The 21390-nt window shown below is 39.3% G+C and overlaps 1 protein-coding gene across 2 annotated transcripts in view; it reads right to left on the bottom strand.

Moving 5' to 3' along the window:
• Positions 1-15543, bottom strand: part of FKBP5 (FKBP prolyl isomerase 5) — a 116438-nt gene extending 100895 nt beyond the window's left edge. For both annotated transcript variants that reach the window (XM_052649158.1, XM_052649159.1), the window contains exons 1-2: positions 15445-15543; positions 9980-10083 (exon numbers count right to left, since the gene is read on the bottom strand). The gene's annotated coding sequence lies outside the window, so the exon portion shown is untranslated. The remainder of the gene's footprint in view (positions 1-9979; positions 10084-15444) is intronic.
• Positions 15544-21390: the final 5847 nt, after the last annotated feature.

Genomic DNA, 21390 nt, shown 5'->3' with positions numbered 1-21390 from the left:
TTACATATGAGTTGATATGGAAAGACATTTAAGAAGGGGAAAAGCAAGTTATACAACAATGTAGACTATTATTCTATTTGTATAAAGAAAATGTACATATATTGGTAAATGTAAGAAAATATCTAGGAAAAATATACCAGTCATTAACAGTAGCATATTCTGGAGAATGGGATTCAGAGAAAGAAACAAGGGAGTTTTACTTTTTGTATGGGGTGTGTGTGCGTGCACACACATACATTATCTTTTTAAAAAAATCATCTTAACTTTCATTTTTAAAACAGGACTAAGCACAGCAAAGACTCTAACTCTGGATGAACGTAACTGAACTTGATTATCTGCATTGCAGGAAATATGAGCTACCCAAAGTGCTTAATGAGAAACTCATCCATTCATTCAACAATTATTTATGGAACACTAACTACATGTCAGGCACTGTACGTGATGATACTGACATAATGGTGAACAAGAAGGACCTCATCCTTGCTCCATTTTTCCTGTTTGCCTTGTAAGAACCACTGACTTTCAGGTTTGTGTTCTCATTGTGCCTATTGTACCTACAGTTTCCCATAAAATAGATACAAATTAACAGAATAATTACATCAAACAAAAACAAGGGCTTTCAAGGTTATTAACTCCTATCTCCTTCACAATTAACTGAAAAAGTTATCAGAGACACACTTTGTGAAAGAACAATTCAACAAGCACCATTTCAAATAAATTTTAAAAAGTAACTTAGATGGTAAATGAAATTAAAGGGAAATTAGCTAAGAAAATTCAAAAGGGAAGAAACATAGGAAATTTTTTCTTTTCTGTATGGATTTATATATACTCACTAAATTCATCTACAATAAACATGTACTATACAATAAGGAGAAAGTAAGAGCTGTTCTTGAAAAGAACCCTTTGTTACAAAAACAGATCAACTACTGCCTAAAGTCCACCTCTCTAACTCATTATACCAAGCCGCGTATGGTCTGCCCTGGTCGAGACTCTCTGTTTTGTCAGCCTAGAGGCCATTCCACCCTCTACTGCAAACAGCATTCTGGGACTTTCCACTAGGGAATGACTGCTCCTCACCCCTGGGGGTAGGCCCATCCCTAGTCCCACCAGTCAGCTCCTTCTAGCCCCCTGGCCATCCCAATGGTTCAGAGGCAAAAACATGACAGATCCAAATCCAATCAATTCTGAAAAAGGCTACTTTTAATGAGGCTATTAAAATGATAATTGCTGACATATAATACAGCTAACTTTCCTAGAAGAACTTTATAATAAGTAGAATTCTCATTTAATGTGGTCCCTGAATATTCTGAGTGACTATAACTTCAAATCACAAAACTGGAGTGAAAGAATCATAACCGACCTCTTTTGTTGAAATAGAACAACAGAAAAACAACGACACAGTATTAGAAAATTCCCATTTCTAAGAAGTGACTAAAACTTCATGCTGTTTCAAACAAGAAGAATGTTGAAACCATATAGATCACATCCTGTTAAAACAGCTAAGTATAGAAATAGTAAGAAAACAGGTTACCCAGCATATACGTTAATCATATGTCCTGTGACAGAAATCTTCTAAACCACTTCAAAAACAAAGACCCCAACTTTAGTATTTCCTGAGGCACCTAAAACGCCACGATACCTAAAACAAACAAAACCCAAACACTTGAAATGTATAATAAACATTTTTTTAATAATTTTTTTTTAATTTTAAATACTTTTTATCAGTTAACCATTTTCTTTTCAAAACTAAGAAAACTATAGAGTACACTAATAAATTACAAGGGAATAAACTTCAACCCAATATGAGAAAATAAAACTTAACCATTAGAATTTCCTAAGAGTGAAATAGACTATCTTATAAAACAGGGACCTCTCCTTCCCTGGAACTAAAACTAAAACCAACACTCTGTAATTCTCTGAAAATAAGACATCCTTGAAGAATCTGACTGCTGTGCCAGCTGTTTTATTTCTTGAGAGTATAGCTGAACACATATAATAATCCGTTGCATTTTTTTCTAGCATTGCACAATTTTCCTGGCACACAATGTGCATACTGTATTTATTATCATATTTAAGCATCTGACAGCATTGTAAGAATCCATAATATTATTCTCTAACTAAACGCACACATAATTTTTTAGTCTTCAAACGGCCATGGATTTCAGTAAAGTATCCTATACATTCTTTCCACAAAGTTTAAATACATTTCCTGAACTTTCAGCTTTCAGTTTCCTGTTCGTCAATGGCTACAATTCTAGAGGCAATATATAAACACACCCTAGCCATGGTATTTCCACTTTTGACAAAAGTGGATGTAAACTTAGTATGACCAAATATAACTACAGTGCATATGAATGGTATATGACAGCTAACACAGCAACAGCAGTAATTAGTTAAGGTATAAAAACGGAAATATAAATATATTCCTTATTAAGAATTCACATAACAACCTCTTTTTTAACTTAGAACTCAGAAAAGGTTTCGCTCTCATTAAAAACTAATAAGCCTTCTTTATTAGACAATAATGATGAAACCCATCCTGTTCCCTTTTTCCTCTTGCTTGCCAGGAGGCTCAGAGCTAAATTCAACGTTTAAATACAGAAAATATCTTGCCTCAGATTACTGGTTTACAGATTTCTTTCCACTCTCATCCTGCTCATTATTTCTCAAGTATTTTATGCTTGAATTCTGATTTTTAATAGTGCTTGCCTTTTAATTACAAGCTATCAAATCTTTTCAATGAATATAGAAGAAACTTAATTTAAAAGACATATCTTTATATCACTGAATAATCTGTTAATCCAATTCACAAAAAATGTAGGTCCTAAAATGTATCTTTACTTTCCCCTTTAAAGTTGTTTCACACATTTCATGATTCATTTATTAAAAAGTCATTGGTGAGTTCTCAAAATAAAAGACTGATAAAATGACACAAGGATCAAAACAAATTACTAAATTAGGGACACTAGATTAGGACAATTATTAATTTTTAAATGTTTTCAATTTTCTAACAAAATTGGTCTGGCAAAGCTAGATAACTGTCATAAAAAAATTAACTCACATAAACTGTACTAAAATTTTGTTTACTGTTATCAGCATTTCAGATGCAAAATAGACAACAGGTATAAAAATATTTACTTAGGAATCTTAAAGAGGAAAACTCAGTCACGCTTGTTTAGCAGCTATAGACACACAAACACGAAAATATTCAGCACATGGTAATACCAAATAGTTTATTAACTATTAATATTAATAGATATTAATAAAATGAACAAAAACAATATGAAGATGAACTATAACCCAAACTGACAAATTTAACCAAAAACTAAACAAAAATATACCATGAGTTGAACAGAAAATCTAAAGTCATATTAAAAATGAAAAAAGAAATTCACTTTGTAACAAAGACTACAGTCTATAAGAATGTATAATATTAAAGCTCTCCACTTACAGAAGCCACAAATAAAAAATGGAAAATAATAAATGGAGTAAGCAAGACAGCCAAATAATTTATATAAAGGTTAAAAAAAACAATTTTTCCTTTCTCTCTCATCATACGAGAACTGGCAGGCTTACACCCAAAGCTAAATTATATTAACATATACAATATTTCTGCTATATATTACATACATACAGTATTATACACAGTGCACATATTATAATTATACACAATATAATTTATATAGTACTATTATATATATTAAAAATATATTCTATAATATACATATAAAAGCCTTTGCTTCTATATATATATTTATATGTATATATAAGCAAAGGCTAGAAACCACTCATAAAATATAATTTAACAAATTTCTTTAAAACAATAAAACAGTTTACAAGAAAAAAATTTAAAAACAGAAAACAAACTCCTATAATTTGAAGAAAGAGGCTAAGAGAAACTTACACACACACATAGCTATCAAAAAAATCTAAAATTTAATTTTGAAGTATTTATCTTTCCTCCTATTAGCATAAATAGAAGTTATAATTTGCTATAAAGAATAATCATCTATATAAAACAAGTTGCAGATCATAAGAGAAAAAAATCCTCGGAAAAATGAAGACAGGAAAAAGAAACTAAAGCATAGACAATACAACTAAGGGATCTGATACAAAGCACTGAGGACACGGACAGTTCTTTGTGTACTATACACTTCAGCTTCACGATGTTTGAAAATGATAAAGAAAAATAAGTATTTCAGTAAAAATCAATCTGGTTAGAAGACTTTTTTTTTTTTTAAGGGATATGGCAGGATGAGCAGAGAAGTCTGGGGCATCTTTATGTAACCCATGACACTTATTCTTTCTTTCATCTTGGGGAAGAATACAGAACATGAAAATATTACCAGCTGTGAAATAATTTTATGATAAAATTATGCTTAAAGTGACTAAAAAAGTATTTGCACATCACACAAGTTTTCAAAACACAAGAGGAGCATCTTGCCGAAGTTAAAACAAGACACTGCAAGAGCAGAAAAGTGGTATGACAGTGATTCAGAGATTAGCAACTGACATTACTGAGAAAAAATTACGTGCTCTGTAAAAAGTGAAGGAAGCATTTATTGAGCAACTAGAGTATCCAGACACTATATAAAGATTAGGGCTTTATAGAATATAGTCTGTCAGATCACATCTAGGTAGGAAAACGATCTGGAAGAGTACAGTGCTTAAGTAAGTTTCTCACCTTGACGTGTGGCATACGGTAAAATGTAACAGACTGACTGAAGATGATGTAAGCTTAGAGACAACCGTCCGAGCTGAAGTACAGGTTTGGGGGCTGTGAGGTCAAAGTACAATAGTTCCCAACATTTCGTGCTAACCTTATGGGCCCATCAATCACTCTATAAAAGAACCTGTGTTCCACCATGATAGGAACAAAATGTCCACTTTTTTTGAGAATGTTATTTATAATACTACTTATAATTTAAAACTTTAAAAATAAAAGAAATCCTTTTCTTTCTAAAGCACACTTTGGAGTTTGGTTTTAAACATTAAGAATAGTAATGCTAATCTAAGAAGTGTAATCACAGGCTTCTCATTAAGAATAGAGTGAATTATTATCACATTATTCCTAGTAGTAAAATTATTCTTACCTTGGGGTCTGATAGTTGTTAGTAGAAATATTATTAGTGATACTACTCTAACTCCCACCCAGATTGTTAAGAATTATACTAGGATAACAGTTTAAAAAAAACCAGCCCTTGTTTAGCTCTGAAAGGTATAGGCTGCTAATTATTAGTTGTGGATCTTCACGTAACTTCCTCTGGACCTCAGTGTCTTCATTTGTAAAATAAGACTGCTGGACTAGAGAATATTTCCCCACTTTCCTCACCGTTTTGCCCTATCCCTTTCTACCTTGTGACTTTGGTGATTTAGGATCTCTACTGGGATTTTTGAGGGCAGAGTGTAAAACAGCAGAAATCCACTAAACTTTGAAGAAAAGGAATAAGCATTATGTAAACAAATAGAATAAGGAGAGAAATAGGGAAAGTTAGCCAAAATACACGTTTACAGAAAGAAATGAATAAATTAAAGTGCCATAATGGTTCAAAGTAGAGGATCATGAACTTCATTGTCAAAATTAGTATGAATAACAGTTTCAGTTATACTGAAATCAGGAAAGACAGTGAGAAACGCAAGAGACACAGACTTAGAAATGTTATTCATAGCACACAAGAATGCTTTACAAATAACCCCCAAAATCTTCCCAAGTTCCCCCAAAATATATGGAGATGACGTCACACTCCCTGGCTTAATCACTCATAATTCTGCCCCATCACAATCCCCCACTATTTTCCACAGGTTATTCCCTTGAAACCATTTGGCTTCATCATTTCAAACAAACCTATGATACCTCCCCTTCGTTATCATTCAATGTTCTACCTGCAATGCATTCTCCCTCTCTCAATTTATAGCAACAATTTATCATGGTCTAACTACATGGCTTGTTTCTGATTTTTTTGGGTTGTGCTGGGTCTTCTAACCACTTTTGAGGCACTGTTCTAAGCACTTGGCATGTATTAACTCACTTAATTCTCTCAACAACCCTAGGAAGGAGGTCAAGTAACTTGCTGAAGATTATACAGTAGCAGAGTCAGGATTCTAACACAGGCAGTCTGGCTCCAAGGAGCCTATCCCCTTAACCTGCTAACTAGTCCTACAAAGCTCAGGTGGAGTTCTGTCACCTTCCTGAAATTCTCATCTGCTTAGCAATTACTCCTGCCTCACAAGTTCTTAAGTACACCACTCATTTGTCACTTACCACAGGACTTGGGTTGTTGCTTATCTTTCGTGTACATGTTCTATCTTGTCTAAGGACAGGATCTTATTTATTCTGTAACAACACTACTTAGAACCTAACAGAACTTATTATCCAAACACAAAGCTGCTTATTAATGAAACTATAATTTTATTTAATATTTACTGAAGACATATGCCAGGTTCTAGGCTAAGTACTTTGTATGTATTGTCTCATTTAAACCTCACAACCCTTAGGTAGGTATTAATACTGCATGCACCTCCCAATATTATAGATGTGGAAACTGAGGCTCAGAGAAAAGCCATGTACCTTGTCCCATATCACAAAGTGGCGGTGATGGTCTTACCTAAGGTCTAACCAGACTCTTACTCTCCACCCAACCACAAAACACCCTGAAGACAAAATCAGTCCTAACAACTCAACTCTCACTTACTCTGCAGCACTATTCTGAACACCAAGCATTCAGGGTTAAGAGGCACAGCTTCTCATAGCCCATGAGGGCCTCAAGACCACATTCTGATGCCACAGGAAGAGTTGCCATCCCCAAAACTTCGGGAAGACTTTAACTTATATTTTAAACCAAAATAATCCTTGGAAACTCTTCCATCCCATTCCTTCTCCCTTCAGGCTTCTCAACTCCCCATACCCTAGGACTTATCTCTAGTTTCTGTACTATAGAGAAGGATCCCACTAATCCTAACAACTGTAACTTGCCCAAGATTATGTAGCAATACTCCTCCTCATCAAAGATCTAGCCCCACCATACTAGCCTTCCTATAAATGGTGTAATTTTCTCCTCCATTTTCCACTCTTAATAACCATTAATTTCTCAGAATCCCTGTATTATTCCTACTTCCCAGAGAAGAAAATAATCAGATATACTGGATTATCTAAAACAGTATCAAATTTTATTCTCTTATCCCCGAGTCAGTAATGTAAAATTGCATCTTGATTTCCACCAGGAGGAAATTCAAACAATTCCCAGAAGAGCAGAAAGATCTCCATAAGCTGACCAAAGGCAAGCCAAGTTGATAAACTACAATCCATCTGGCAAGGACTCAGGCCCAAGACCACTGGAGGCTGGCTACTGCTCATGCGAAGTGCAACAGGCATCCCTTACCTTCCTATTTTTATTTTACATCCTCTCAACTAACCTCAGGTTCCTATCTTTCTGACAAACCTCAAGTCTAGGAGCCTGTAAAGAGAAGGGAAAGTAATAAGATAAGAGTGTCAAGTCACTTTTGGCATAATGGCTTTTTGATGAGAACTATCTTGGACAGGAAATTTGCCACAAGGAATAGAAGAGTTTTCAGGTAAACCAACAGATCCCTTATTTTTACCACAGAAGCACAAGACGTCCTGAAAACGTGTTACATACACTTAGTATCTCCCCCACTGCAAAGCACCTACAGATAATGTGGGCTAGAAGGAACTCACTTGGGCCACTTCTGTGGTCTAAGAAAGTCTGCCACCTATACCCCTGCCGGCCATCATTCACCAGGTTGAGTGGTTTGGAAATCATCTACGTCACCTTGGTTCAAATATAATGATTTCCTAGGCCTTAAAAATTATGTGTTTGCTTATAAGACTGAAGTCTTCTCTGAAAGGGAAGAAAATGCCCTATTTTACTTTAGTAATATATGTTAATTTTGATATATATCAAGTTCATTATAGATTAAGGATAACTTCCTGCTAACATATTATGCAAATTAGGACAATTAGAGTGGAAATGAAAAGGATAAAAAAACATAAATTTAGAAACAAAGTGATTTAGTGACTCATTGAGCTTAAGTAAAGGAAGAGTAAGGAAAAAGAAAAAAAAAAAAAGGACCAGTAAGTGTAACAGTGTCATGAACAGCTAAAGAGGAAAGTCAAGAAAGGATTTTGACTGGGGGCGGAGGGAGGGGGTGTTGGTGTGCAGTTGCTACAGAGATGGTATTTAAACATACTTAGTTTCAAGACACAGGTGAAAATTTGGGCCTCAGTTTTGGAAGGCCTCAAGAAGATATACATTTGGAGCCTAAAAAAGCACAGCAATGACATAGTTTTTAGAGAAAGAAAAAATAATAGCAAAACATTTAAACAACAGGATTGCTCAGACACTACATTTTGAAGATAATCTAACTTTTCAGATGAACAATACTTTATTCTATAGTGTATTTGGACTAATTTACTATAAAGAAAAAGCTAAAAAATTTATCTTTCTTTTCCAGGCTATGAACTGACAGAAAGGAACTAAGAATAAGAATGGTTTCAGAATTACTGACTGTCCAAAGCTAAGTCTGAGCTAAAACACACTGCTTTTCAGGTTTCTCTATGTACAACAAAATTTTGGGGAAAAAAAGACAATCTGGTAAACTAATACTACTGCCTTATGATATCTGTGAAAATGTAACAGTTTTAAAAGCACATTAACTGAACTGTTGATAATTAATAAACCTGGAGAATAGGTATATAGATGTTCATTATATTAGTGTCTCCGGTTCTGTGTATGTTTGAAACTTTCATAATAAAAAGTCTAAAAGAAAAGCTACCTATAAGTATTTTAAAGTTCTATCTGCAGTTAAGGCTTGACAATTCAAAATTCTTAAAACTTTTCCAATAATGTTTTATTCATGCTTGACAGACCAGTGAAATTTAGTGTCTGTCAAAGGGAGCAAAGGACATGAGGAACATGAGCGTGTTCACTAAGTGAAGAAAGTCAGTCCTATTACCCATGTTGGCAGAGTTCAACGTTTGTCCTTTTTCTCGTCAAAGAACTTATATTTGTTAAGGAAAAAAGTAACAGACGATATGTATGTACAGTTTTGGTTAGTAAAGGCAACATAAGTGTTTATCCCCAGTCATCAATGATTAATTTGTTAAGCCTATTGGTTAGTTCTCCTGTTACTTCAAATCATCTTCCACTCTAGCAAATAACCAAATAAACAAATTTCTTATGGAGATGCAAAGAAAAAAAAAAAAAGGATGAAAAGTGAATATCCATAAATATTACCCAATCCTAAATTGTGAAGAACATATTTAAGCTTACATAAAATATTAAGTTAAGAAAAAAAAGTTAATGTCTTAACAACTGACGTATTTTAAGATATGACTTAAATAGATTTAACTCAAATCACTCTATGGCAGCACTAAAGCTAATACAGAGCACCAAATTCACATTCAGACTTACCACTTACCTATGATCAAGATTAGTTTATATGGTTTGTAAGCACCACTCTTTCCTCCCTGTTATAAATACCACCCAAAAAGGACAACCAAATTTGTTTCCCTCTTCTTTGGTAAATTCTAGGACAGTAAAGATTGTACATGTTTGAGAAAAACCTAGCACACTGAAGATGTGCAATTCTCTTAACGGGAATTATCACTACCTTTAATTCCCAGGATGCTATCACTAGGTAGCAGTCTCATTCCCTAGGTGACTTACACAGCATAACAAAATAAACCAGTTTCCTTGCTGGCAATTGTGCCTTGAATCATTTTCAGGATTCTGTTTCTTCTAACAGAAATATGTTGTCATGAGACTTCAGAAAGCAGCAGCACAAATACATATACGTAGAGACTAAAGACATGTCAGTAATTCTCTTTTTCTACATTATTATTAAAGAACTGCTTTCATATTTCAAGTTGAGGTATTTCACTTTTTTCAGATAACAAAGTCATTCTCATCTTCCACAAATATTTATAACTTTTTTCCTTATGAAAGTAAAAGTTACATACCATAAAATGCACGGATCTTAGTATTCGGCTTGGTAAATTTGAACAAATGAATACACCACCAACTGATGAATCTGGAAGTTCTGTGTACTGGTCTTGAAACTGTTCTGTAAGTTAAAAATATATGAAAATTAAAAATTACCCTGAAAGTATATACGTGAATTTCATCACTTGAATCCCAAACCAAGCTACAGAATATTTCTATCACCCTCGAAAGTTCCCTTTTGGGACTTCCCTGGCGGTCCAGTGGCTAAGACTCCACCTCTCCCAATGCAGGGGGCCAGGGTGTGATCCCTGGTCCAAGAACTAGATCCCACATGCCGCCAACAAAGACCCAGCAAAGTCAAATTAATTAATGTTTTGAAAACTGAAGAGTTTCTTTACAGAAAATGTTCCTCTCTGTCCCTTTCCAGTTATCCACAGCCTTTACCCAGAAACTGCTTTCCTGATTTCCATCACCATACCGAAGTTTTGTCTCATCTTATATTTTTTATAAATGGCATCTAACAATACATACTTGTGTTTGGTTTCTCTTGCTCTGAATAATATTTCTGAGATTCTTCTATGTCACTATATGAGTCATTAGATTATTAGTATTGTGAAGAAAGATTCTATGAACATTTTTATCAGTTTCTGTGTGGACATGTACTTTGTTCCTCTTGATGAAGCAAGATTTCACTTGGGAAAAAAAAAAGAATTCACATATAAATAAGCCTGTGAAGTCATATAGATGATTTATATGTATAATGTAATAAACATATACAGTTACATATATAATGAAAATACATATAGTATAGATATTTATCTACCTACCTGTGTGTGTGTATTTATGTGTGTGTGTACAAATGGACTCTGAGAGGTCTACCTAGGAATAACCTCAAAGATATATTAAACAAACTTACAAAGTTCACAATGAAAATAAGTTTAGATGACATTTCAATTCTTCTTAATAAGTATATTATATTTTAACCTAAGTATAATTCAAAAGAGAAACAAATTTCTCTCCATGTAAGTTACTCTATTTTGCATCAATCAAATACCATCTTCTCACAACAAATCGCCTTTCCAAACTAGAATTTCAGAACATTAAATATGACCATCCATCATGAAGTAATCTTTTTATGCTAGAGGGTAAAATCCAAAATATGTTAAGGTTACAAGATTTTATTTTATTGTCTTGCTTTTTTAAAAGTTAAACATGGAAATAATTCCATTGGCTAATATTTAACATGAGTAAAGACCATTCCATCCTTATTCATAAAAAGACCTCCATTCCAAAAAGCAACCTACTGCAGCACTGTCTGTGACAGAGACATTCTGACCTTCAAATTCCGTGTGTAATTTTCAGCAGCTAGAAGGATCTTTAATTTCCAGAGACAGGAACATTGAGAAACATACACATACTGATTTTTGATGAGATCAATTTGAAATCCCCAACCCTGTTTTTGATAAACAGATGATCATTTTCAGGGGACTAGGAGTGGTTCTTCATTTAACATCACACATAAACTGCCAAGACTACAAACTGAACATTACAAATGGTTCCAAAAATTTACCATCGCCTGCTTTAGCAAAGGTTTGCAAACTACAAAAGGGAAAAAACCCCTCTTCTAGTCTTTGATCTTTCTCCATCTTTTATTTCTCCTTCCAAAAAATGAGCAATTTCAAGACCATACAACTCAAATGGACTGTATTTTTAATCTTAAAAAACATTCTTAGCATTCAGATGTTCCATAACTTTCACAGATGTGGAACTGTTTACTTAAAAACCCATTATTTCACTCTGAAAATACATAATTTTTATTTTTCTAGTAACTGTACCTTTTTCTAAAAAGAAAAAAACAAACGATTAAGTGTTACAAAAATGACAGCAGTTCCAAAGAGCTACAATTCCCAACTTTCAATATCTTTTTGCCTGTTTTAGAGAGCTAAAGTTTTATTCCTCTTATTTAAAATGTTTCTCTTCCAGACCAAGAGTAGAAAATAGATTAAATCAAATGTGTAGACCCCATACTCCCTCTGGTGGTCCTTCACTCTTATTAACTAGCTGTTTTCCAAAAGGCTAGAACACTAAAGCGTAAAACCAACTTGCCCCATTTAAGGATTATAGCCTTACATGTTTGAGTTTCAGCTGAATGCAGGTCAAGTCTCAACATAACAAAAATGAGGTACAAATAATTTGACTGCTTGAATTTTAGTGTTTCAAATACTACTGAAATATCCTTAGGAACTTAGTTACGTCCACAAGGTCCTGCTATAAATTACTTTAACCTGTTTCATTTGGCAGAACTATCTTTTACACAATAAATAAGCATCTTTTTGCAAAAAAAAAAACAACCCACTTAAGTGGCTACTGTTTTTAAACCAATAGTTATATGATTTACCTACCAACTTCCATCTAGTCTCGAATGACTGTAAATTTAATTTTCCTTAAACTTTTAATTTTCCTGGCATAATGTCAGACGTTAAAAATGCATTTTTTTAAAAATTCATAATGTAAAATAATGAAAAACAAAATCTGATTACTAATCAGCTAGGTTAGAAAGTTCAAATAGTTTCAGAATTATAAAAAGTATAAATAATTTAATTGTTCAGCATAAAATAAGTACAGAATTCAGTATGCCAAAATATGTACAATATAGATTCTTTGTTAGGAATTGTGAAAAATATTAAAGGCCTACAGAAAATATTCTTAATAACAGATACAGCACGCATTTTACTGTTAAATAAACAAGTATTACTATCTAACAGTATCGTGTGATTTAGCCTCAAACGTAGCTTGTTTCACATGTCCCTGTTTTTCTGTAGCTTTGTTTAATCAAAAATATTTGCCCACCCCCAAATTCAAAAGGAGCCACACCTGAGGGTAAGTGACTTAAAAATACTCCCAACATTTATTATGTAGATGTAAGAATTCAACTTATATTTAATTTTGAAGCTATAATGTGGTTGACCATTTCACGATACGGTCTACCACAAGTTAAAAGTGGACAGAAATCAGTAATTAAAACATGTAAAAATTGAATTTGAAAACAGTATTTTAATTAAAAGGCACTTTTACAGTTAAAGTTCCCAAAACATTCCTTTGTAAATTAAACTATGAAATATAGCTTTAATTTATGGTATGTGATACATTTAAGCATCACAAGATAAAAACTATAAAACTTCTAATTATACACAATAGTTAGACTAATATACTCCTATACACTTAAAACAATTATATAGATCACCCATAACCCTAGTCTCATAAGATTCCTCAGAACTACTTATACAGAATAAAACTCACTCTGAACAAGTCACTGTTCAATCTACCTTCACTAAGCATCGAAAAGCCAACTCAGCTTTCAACAGTAATAATTTCTTCTACAACTATAGAAAGAGAATGTTCTTCCGTCTCTAGACTGATTGTTCTAAGCAAAGACTTTAGGAAACAAAACAACCGAAATATGTTCTTTTTCCAATGCAAGAATAAACAAAATTGAAGACTTCACTAGTTCCTAATCCAATATTTTAAAATGTTCATGTTTGAAAGACAAAGAACTCACAGCAGATAAGCCTGTTGTTTTCAAGAAAACAAAACAATTTTTATGAAAACTATCTTTGATTAAAAAAAAAAAAATCCCGAACAGTCACAACTAGCCTATTGGTTAGAGTGCACCTTTCAAAGGTGTTACTAATTAATATGTGACTAAAATTACCACTCAATGAAGCACTAATAAAGTAACATAATTAAATCAAAAGTGTAACTGTCCTTAAGAAGTTCCTTACATCTCTTATTCAAATCATATCCAGCACAGACATTTAAAAAAAAAGACACATAAGAAGAAAAATCTGAGTTATCTAAACCTTCATAATATATTTTAAAATAATTATATGTTATTTTTAAACTTTTTTTTCTAAAATTGGTCAGGGCCATAACTGTAGATTTTAAGTGAGGTCAGCCGGGAGAGAGAGAGAAACAAAATAAGTGAAAGTATAACATAAAAACTTCCACAAGAATAAAAAGTTGTTCAACTCTACCCTCGAATTTTAAAATAAATACTCTTATGCGGGGCGGGGGGAGGGGGGGAATGGGTGAAGGAGAATTCCCATAGACTATTAAAAATACTGAACCAAAATATGCCTCAACTTTTCCCTCGTCTATAATCTAACAAAACGAGAAGACAATGAAAATAAACACTCCTGTGTGCCCTCAGAGAGGCAAAGAAAGCTCCCATTCAAAGCTAAGCCGTATTCCACTCTTGTAAAGTAAATCCAAAACCACGAGCTCAAACTGCTTCATGCAGAATTTACTGAATGGCGGCCAAACGTTGTACACTCTGTCCTGAACCACAGCGAAGGATATCTCGAGCTCTGCATTCTCCATTTACAACTTGTACCTTACTATGCATGCTTTCACCACCACTGCAGAAACCGATTTTTAAACTAAGATGTTCCTCCCGGCCAAGTCAATGGAAAGAAGGCAATCTACCCGCTGGCGACACTCCCCACCTTCCCCACCCACCCCGCACCCCAAGCAATACTGGTTTTTGACTCCTATACTGCGGTCAGCACACCTAAAAAAAAAAAAAATCATTATGGGAGAAGGCGTTACAAAGCCCCCGGAGAACTGAATTACCGAACCCTGAAACAACTTTTCAGTGGCTCTCACCTGGCACTTGGGATAATCACCTGCTGGAACGGCGCTGCCCCGGTCCCCTCTTACCGGCAGTCGAGGGCGGGGAGGCCGTGTTCCCAGTCACTGGTCCCGCTCCCGGGGCGGCAGGTGAAAGACGGGGAACGCGCATATCCACACCCACCGCCCCGGGAGCGCAGACCGAAAGCCGGGGACCGCGGCTGCGGCGGGACGCTCCGTTATCCCTCCCCTCCGCGGGCCCGCCAGGTGAGCGAGGCTCCATCGCGGCCGCGATGCGTCCCGGCGCACGGCTCACCGCGGGCCCACTTCTCCCGCCGCCCGGGCCCGGGAGACCGAAGTTTCTCTCCCGCTCGCGGCGGCGGCGGCGGCTCACGGGCCGCCTGGCTCTCGGGCGCCGGGCCGCGGGCGAGGTGGGGGCCGCCGAGACGGGAGCCGGAGCCGGGACCTGTTACCCAGGGCGGGAAACCCAAAAAAAAAAAAAAGCCGAGTGAGGACCAGCGGGGCGCGACCGGCCTCGTCTTCCCAGGGGAGAGCGCGGCAGGGGCGGGGAGCCGCTCCCGCGGCCGCCCGGCTCCGCGCCTCCCGGAGGCGAAGGGAGCCCCGGCCCCGCTCGCCCGGCGGGACGCAGAGGATTCCCGCGGGGGAGCCTGGGCGCCTCCAGCGCGCCCGCTCCGAGGCGTCCCGGCGCCGCCGGCCCCGCAGCGCGGTTCCCGGGCTGGGGCGCCGCGTGAGGAAGCGGCACAGCAGCGGCAGGACCGCGAAGGAGGGAACGCGGCTCCCGGGGCCGGGCGGCCACCCCGCCTCATCCCCCCCGTGGCCTTGGCGCCGGTACCTGTCGCCGTGGCGGCTCGCCCGTTCTGTCGCTCTGCCTCAGCCGCGCGCCGCCAGCCCCTCAGCCCGCCCAGCAGGCCGCCAGCGCGCCGGACGCCGCCGCCGGAGACTGGCAGCGCCCGCGAAGAGGCCAGAGTCCCCCCGGGCAGCGCCCGGCGCAGTCCCGCCCCCGCGGGCCGCAGGACCCGCCTCCCATAGGGCCCCGGGGCTGTCAGTCCGCCCCAAAAGACGCGCGGGCTGTCGCTCCTCCTATCCCGATTGGCGGCCGAACGCCGTCCATGCAAATAAGGCCCCGCCCCCGGCCATTTGCACCTCCGCCTTGGTGTAACCTCCGCCTCCCCCACGCCAGCCCACGTGTCTGGCCCTTGCCCCTTTGTGGGCGCTGTAGGGAAGAGAGGGAGGAAACTGAACGACGCCCCCTCACTCCATCCCTTACCTCCGGGGAAACTAATGCCCAAGCAAGCTAGTGGACTTCACATTGGGACCTCTCTCTGACAGTTCTGCCCTCCTGTCCGCCTGCCCGACCTGATTCGTGGAAGGAGAGGGGCAGGCCAGGCTTGTTTGCGTCAGGTAAGCAAGCTAGGTTAGCCCCGGGAAACAATACCAGGGGAACTGGTATTGTCCATTTGGAACTGGGGGGAAAAAAATCCCATCTGGAGAAACCATAGCACGTAGCACTTGCCTCTGGACACTCAGGGACTGTTAAGACTAGGCTTTCCCTCCGGCTTCTACCTTTCTGTTAAGACTAGGCTTTCCCTCCGTCTTCTACCTTTCAAACATGAGATCCCAGGTGACTGAGACAGCAGAGGATTTCTGTGTTTTCTTAAAAGATGTCTGTGTTCTCTGCCGCCTGCCAACGGGTAGGTCTGCTGAGCAGCTGGACTTCAGGAGGGAGCTCAGGGACCCTGGAGTGAAATGGCCAAACCAAGATTGGGATGAAGGGGACTGAGCTAGCAGCTCCTGGGCCTTAGGGAGTGGCTCGCTCAATCTCATTTTTGAGGAAACAGCAACCTGAAGTCCCACAACTGTGGAGCTTAATAATCACCTATGGAAACCTAACATCTCCTAACTCCACATCTGGCCTCAACACTATATCACCTAGGGTCATTTAGGTATTTATGAAGAGCTTCTTCTGCAAATAACCATCCCTGCCTTCAAGAGGTGCCACCTGCAGAAACAACCACTAGAGCTGACGCGGAAACCTCCTCAATGAGGGCCAAGGCCCTGCTTCAGGGCCTAGAAGCTTACCTTTTTACCAGATGCCAAAGAGTGTCACTGAAACAGTTTATTTGTGCATTAATTCTGCATACTAATGCCAATCGTTTAAGCATCTACTGTGATTTTAATGGGGCTTCTCAGGTGGCGTGCTAGTGGTAGAGAACCCACCTGCCAAGGTCCGAACTTCAAGAGTCACGGGTTCAGTCCCTGGGTTGGGAAGATCCCCTGGAGGAGGGCATGGCAACCCATTCCAGTATTCTTGCCTGGAGAATCCCCATGGACAGAGGAGCCTGGCAGGCCACAGTCCATAAGTTCTCTCAGACACAACTGAAGCGACTTAGCATACACCCACGTGCTTTTTAACAGCCTGGAGTTAAGCACTGTGCTACGTGCACGGTATACTGAGGTGAGAGGACATTGTCCCAGACGTAAGAGACAGTGCCATCCACATTGCATGTCCGTGGGCCTCATGTTTCAGAGATTGTGACAAGATACCTGCATAGGGAGTGGCTATGCATAGACCAGTGGAGGACTCCCAGGAGCAGGGCAATCGGCTCTTCCTAGGGAGGGAGTCAGGGAAGGCCTCATTGAAGAGGTGACACTAGATCTGAGTCCTAAAAGAGTATGAAGAGATGGTGTTTGCCAGACTGATGGATGTGGAAGAGGAAGAAAAGAAACTCGGAGTGGGGGAGGGGAGGGTGGGAAGAGAGGGAGGATAGCATGAGCAAGAAGAATGCAGACCTGGAAGAGCCTACTAACTGAGGGAACAGCAGGAACCGTGTGGTCAAATCTGCTGTGCCGTGTGGCCATGTCACATGGCCTGGGACCAGGCGGAGGAAGAGAGAGACACAGGAGGCTGCCAGGCTGTGTTGTAACACACCGCAGCAAACAACAACAGGCCCTGTAGATACAGCTGCAGGCTTTTTTTTTTTTTTTCCTGGGCCAGAGTCTGTAGGGGAACAGTCAGTTCCGATGGCAGCCGGGCTGGCCCCACCCTCTCTCAGAAAACCACTCCGGTCACTGCACTTGCCCTCCTCAGCACTTGGAAACTCGTGTGCTTTGCAATTTCCCTGAGCTTTGCTGCCCTTCAGAATTTGAAGATAACATGGGCCCCAGCTACAAACACCCGGGTGTGGGGTGAGCAACCCTCTCCTCAGGCACAGAGCAGTTTGCAAAACCTGTCACCATAGCAGGCCTCACCGGCCTGTGACCCATGTTCCGATTAACGCTTTGCTGTCGCTGTCTTGAAATTCTTAATAAGTTTTTAACAAGGGGCCCACATTTTTATTTTGCAGTTGGATAAATTGGCAGTCCCACCTGTCCCTGTCAATGCCCCTGGCCATGCTTGTGCAACTGCTCAAGCCACATCTTAGTTAAAGCCCTGGGCGCAGGGAACTCCCTGGTGGTCCAGTGGTTAGAACTCCACAATTTTCACTGCTCAGGGTGCAGGTTCATTCCCTGATCAGAGAACTAAGATCCCAGAACTAAGATCTGAGAAGCTTCATGAGGTGAGGCGAGGTGAAGTCGCTTAGTCGTGTCCAACTCTTTGCGACCCCATGGACTTCTCTGTCCATGGGATTCTCCAGGCAAGAATACTGGAGTGGGTTGCCATTTCCTTCTCCAGGGGATCTTCCCAACCCAGGGATCGAACCCAGGTCTCCCACATTGGAGGCAGACGCTTTAACCTCTGAGCCACCAGGAAAGCTTCATAGTGCAGCCAAAATAAGAAAAAACATTTGGCATTCACTTGATTTGTTCACATACATTGTATCCCTCATTCTCACAATGATAATGTGGAGAAGGCTTGTGTTACTGGTCCTGTCAGCTGAGAAAACTGAAGTGTGGCAACTTTCTCCAGGTGGCATAGCTAGGAGGTGGCCGAGTTTGTACCTGAACTCAGCCCTCCTGGGCACTATTCCATTAGCTACAGTGCCACCTCCATACTGGTTTTGGAATCCTCTCAAAGGCAGATTTGTAAATGAAGGATTTTGAGTCACAATATCATGGGATGAGTATGTCATTTCATGGATATCACCTTTTATATACTTTTTCATCAGTTTTGAAAAACTCTCAGCCATTATATGTTCAAATACTGTTTCTGTACCTTTTCCTCTTTCCTTCTGGGCTCCTAGTTGAAATATATATTATACCATCTCCCTACATCCCTTTCTTCTGTTTTTTTTCTGTCTTTTGTCCTTAAATGCTTTATTCTAAAATTTTTTTCTTCTCTTTCAATTCACTAATTCTCTCTTCAGCTTTTTAAAAAATTCTCCTCCATTGGGCTCTCAAATTTGGTTATTCTATTTCTTTTCTTTTTTTTTAGTTCTAGAATTTCTATTTGGTTCTTTTTCAGATCTGCTATGTCACTTTCTCTTAGTGCCCTAGTTAATTTTCAAGTTTGGCTTTTCTTTCCTTAAACATGGTAATTATAGTAGTTTCAGGGTCTGTGCCCATGGTGGGCAGCAGGGCACAATCTGGAATCCTCCTGGGTCCACTTTCATTGTCAGTTTTTCCTACTGATTCTTCTTCATGCTGTTTTATCTCCATATGTATCTGGTTATGTTTTGGACATTGTATTTAAAAAATCATTTGAGGCAGCAATGATATCTTCCTCCAGAAAGGATTTCTAGGGACTTCCCTAGTGGTCCAGTGGCTGTGACTCTGAGATCCTATTGCAAGGGACCTCAGTTCGATCCCCAGTCAGAAAACTAGAGCCCACATGTCCCAACTAAAAGATTCTACATGCCACAACTAAAAGACCCTGCATGCATACCTCAACTAAGACGAAGTGCAGCTAAATAAATAAAATTATTTCTAAAAGAAGGAAGGAAAAAGAAAGGATTTCCATTTGTTTCCCCATCCTGGGGAAACACTAGCAAGTTAGGATCCTCAACCCAATTTTGGCTTTCCAGGTGGTGCTACTGGTAAAGAACCTGCCTGCCAATGGGTTCGATCCCTAGCTCAGGAAGATTCCCTTCAGGAATGGCACGGCTACCCACTCCAGTATTCTTTCCTGGAGAATCCCACGGACAGAGGAGCATGGCGGGCTATGATCCATAGGGTGGCAAAGAGTCAGACCCGACTGAAGCAACTTAGCATGCATGCAACTCAATTTCAGGGCTTTTGATTTTGAGCCTCTCTGATAACTTGAAGAGTCTGTGGGAGGGTTTGTTCAATTATGGGTCCCCCTTAGTCAGTGCTACAATTCTCTGAGGTCCCATTCAAAAATGGGAGGATTTTTTTTTTTTTAGTTATATACTGTTTCATAGCAAACTGTCCCCAAATTTAGCAGTTTGAAACAGATGTCAGCAGATTTTTTTTTTCTTAAAGGTCCAGATGGTAAATATTTTAGGCTTGCAGGCCATATGGCCTCTGTCATAACTACTCAACTCTGTCATTATAGTATGAAACACCCATAGACAGCACATAAATGAATGGCCTGACTATATAATAATAAAGCTTTATTTGTAAAGATAGGCAGCCATCCTCAACCTGATAGAATATCTGCAAAAAAGCTCACAACTTGGTAATATTGCACCTAATACTGAAAAACTGGATAACAAGTCCAGAAAACAAGACAAGGAACAAAACAGGATGTCCACTCTTGCCACTTCTATTTACTATTGCTTTGGAGGTCCTAGCCAGAGCACTTAGTCAAGAAATAGAAATTAAAAGGCACCCACGGTTTGGCCACTATGAAAAACAGTATGGAGGTTCCTCAAAAAACAACAACAACAACAACAACGAAGTACCATATGATCCAGCAGTTCTGCTCCTGGGTATATAGCTTGAGAAAATGAAAACACTAATTCTAAAAGATAAATGCACTCCAGTGATCATAGTAGCATTATTTACAATATGCAACATATGGAAGCAACCTATGTCCATCAACAGGTCAGAGGATAAAGAAAATCTCACACACACACACACACACACACACACACACATATATATAATGGAATATTCCCTGGTGGCTCAGGTGGTAAAGAAGCTGCCCACAATGCAGGAGACCTGGGTTCGATCCCTGGGTTGGGAAGATCCCCTGGAGAAGGGAAAGGCTACCCACTCCAGTATTCTAGCCTGGAGAATTCCATGGACTATATAGTCCAGGGCGTTGCAAAGAGTTGGACACGACTAAGTGACTTTCACTTCTACTTCTACATGGGATATTCAGTTCAGTTCAGTTCAGTCGCTCAGTCGTATCCGACTCTTTGCAACCCCATGAATTGCAGCATGCCAGGCCTCCCTGTCCATCACCAACACCCGGAGTTTCACTCAGACTCACATCCATCGAGTCAGTGATGCCATCCAGCTATCTCATCCTCTGTCATCCCCTTCTCCTCCTGCCCCCAATCCCTCCCAGCATCAGTGTTTTCCAATGAGTCAACTCTTCACATGAGGTGGCCAAAGTACTGAAGTTTCAGCTTTAGCATCATTACTTCCAAAGAAATCCCAGGGCTGATCTCCTTCAGAATGGACTGGTTGGATCTCCTTGCAGTCCAAGGGACTCTCAAGAGTCTTCTCCAACCCACAGTTCAAAAGCACTCAACCATAAAAAAGAAGGAAATTCTACCATTTGTAACAATGTGGATGGACCTAGAATTTATCATGGTTAGTTGAGTAAGTCAGATGGAGACAAACAAATTTTCTATGTTATCCTTTATATGTAGAATCTAAAAAAGTAAAATGCGCAAATGTATATCACAAAACAGAATCAGACTTACAGATA

Source organism: Budorcas taxicolor, chromosome 11, assembly GCF_023091745.1.
Source record: "Budorcas taxicolor isolate Tak-1 chromosome 11, Takin1.1, whole genome shotgun sequence".
Taxonomy (NCBI): domain Eukaryota; kingdom Metazoa; phylum Chordata; class Mammalia; order Artiodactyla; family Bovidae; genus Budorcas; species Budorcas taxicolor.
Note: the sequence above shows the minus strand (reverse complement) of the source record. Positions and strands in the feature narration are given on the sequence as shown.